Genomic DNA, 2,926 nt, shown 5'->3' on the forward strand with positions numbered 1-2,926 from the left:
TATCTAATCATTTGAGTAATTTGATAAGCACTTAGCCTTTTAAAAAATAAAAAGTCACATTCTTCTATTAGCATCAAGTGTTAAGGCCATGCCGTTTTTGCTTCCATCTATCTTTTTACTGGAACTATCAAATTTTTAATTTAAAAATATTCTAAAAATATTTTAATTTTTTTAATTAACTTGTTCATTCATATTAATGAATAAATATTTTAGAGATATCAGCTACAATTAAGGTATATCTTTTAACATCAGATCAAGTCTAATAGAAAAAATGCTAAGCATTATAAAAAAAGAAAAAGTTTTCGTTCATTGTCAATAATCAAAATAATAATGCAACAACAGTTTGTAGAAGAAAACAGGAAAAGATTTATGAATCCATGCAAACGACTACTAAAGTTGCAATGTTATAAAGAATAGAAGAAGACAGTAATTTTTTTTGCTATAACAGATTTAAAAATTGAAGAAAAAATGGGCCTTTATTATATAGTTGATAATTTTTTTAAAAATTTTTTTCTTTTTTTCCATAGCAACAAAACAAAATATTATTTTTAACATATCAAACTAGAAATTAATTTTAATGTAGTGTTAGTATAAAATAGTTTAATAAAATTATTAATAACTGAATTATTTTGGCCCCCACCAGGAACGAATAATGGATGCAATCAGGATCATTAAGCACATACAGGATAATAATGTAATCACTAATCACACTTTGAATGATATTCCAAACTAGGGATAATGTAGATAAATAACAGGTGTTCAGATACAATAGCTTATATTACTAAACATTACGTCCACACCTTTTTCTGATGAGTGGCAAGAGCTGCCTGATAAGGTTAGAGAAGTTTGTTTGAAGAAGGACAAAACAGATGTGGTCCACATTTATTCAATAGTGGAAAAAAAATATAACCTCAACAACCTTGCCATGAAAGTAGGAGTTAATAGTCAATTTCGTTTTTGAAAGTGTTTTCAATTTCTATTTTCGTCTCTAAAAGTCAAAATTAATCAAAAATGTCCTCGAAAGATATCTCAGTTGATCACGTTCGTCCTTCCGTCATCTCCGTAGCTGAGATGGCAAACGATCGCTTACATGACCCGTTAACTGCCAAGGTGGCAGAGAAGCAGAACGATGTCGTTTTGGTTGAATGTGCTACTAGCATTGAAACGTCGCCGTTTTGTCTTCTGAAGAGGGATTCAAACGTTGCGATGCCTTACCCTGTCTCATATCAACCATCGCTCTGTCTTTTGCTCCAAAACGTGTCGTCTCCCACAAGGTATGCCCTAAGCGTTTGATCGAAGCTCTGCACCACCCCGACAAGGATCGTTAGTGCTGCTGGACGATTACAATGGAAAGGCTTTGGCCGTTGAATGTAGAGTTGATGTTATACTGGAGCAGCATTGCTAGTAAAAGAAGGCATTGAGACGTTGAGAGGTAAGGATTGAACTCATAATATGATTTCTGACTTATTTTGTGATGTGGTGTATTGTTACTGTGGTGGTGTTAATGTTCGTCTGATTTAAGGTAGGGTTTGGGATGACGAAGGGTGTATTAGTGTTGTTTTAGCATTTTCATGTATGAGATTGTGTTACTTTGTATGGCTCTGTGATGGTAGTCAGGGATGTTTAAATTTAGTGATGGTTCTGTTGCATGTTTTTTTTTGGGTTAATGGTTGATTGGTACCAACTGGGTGTACTAGGTGGTGATACATACAAAGTAGTTGTTGCTGGTCATGTTTGTTTATGATGTTTTTGTGTTTGTCATTGTAGATGGAGGGTCCTCCCATGACGTTTGTTTTTTACCATGGTGGGTTGTTTAAGACGGGTGAGGATGGAGACATGGTTTATGAACCTGATAATACAGAGGTATTGATGGGTGTTGAGGGAGACACACTTGATGTGTTTTTTGTAAGGGGTTACTATAAGGAGTTGGGATACATTGAGGCTGGAAACTATTGGTGGAAAGTTCCTGGAGTTTTGATTGCATCTGGGTTGAAGAAGTTGGTGACAGATGCTGACTTGATTGCAATGTGCAAGGATTGTAGGAGGAACCAATATTTGATCAACCTATACTTTGAGGACTGCATCTCACAGCCCTGTGTAGTGGACAACATAAGGGAAGGTGTAGCTCTTCTGGAAGCAGGAAGTAGTAAGAAGAAGTTCAGTTCCCAGGCCAAGATGCACCACTCCCAACCTGTGAAGACTCCCACAGTGAAGCACCTTCAGCCCAAGAAACCAACCTCTCAGCCCACTAAAGCAGCCTCACAGTCCAGTAAGCCCAAATCTCAGCCCAGTAAGCCCAATTCTCAGCCCACTAAGCCAGCCTCACAGCCCAATAAGCCCAATAAGTCTTACTCTCAGCCCACCAAACCAACACATCAAGCCTCAAAGACCACCTCTCAGCCCATAAAGACTCCCTTGCAGTCAACAAAACTCCACCCTCAATAAACCAAAACCAACATTCAGGGGAAGACAGCCCCACATCATTCCAAAACATCCTCTCAACCAGCCAAGAACCCAGAAAGTAATAACAAGAAAGGAAATACCAGTGCATGCAGAGTCACAAGATCTGGAAGATGTGTAAGAGAATGTCCCATCCAGGAAGAAGATTCTGACTCTCATGACTCATATGAGAGTACTGAAGATGAGTTGTACAAGCCTCCGAAGATTCTAGGAGACAATTTATACAGCAGTGACAGTGGAAAAGGTTCACCAAGAAAGCAAAAGAAAGCTGAAGCCAGGGAGAAGCATAGGCCTCCTAAGTCTATACTAGGGGATAAAGAAATTGACAGTAATGACTCAAGTTATGAGGGTTTCGAAGATGAAGAAAGCTCTGAATCTAGTAAGTTGAGGGGGGTTTTAGTTGTGCTACTGTTTTAATATTTCATTTGGCCAAATTTTAATGTCTTCCATGTTATGATTTGGTAGA

The sequence above is a fragment of the Arachis ipaensis genome, chromosome B06, assembly GCF_000816755.2.
Source record: "Arachis ipaensis cultivar K30076 chromosome B06, Araip1.1, whole genome shotgun sequence".
Taxonomy (NCBI): Eukaryota; Viridiplantae; Streptophyta; class Magnoliopsida; order Fabales; family Fabaceae; genus Arachis; species Arachis ipaensis.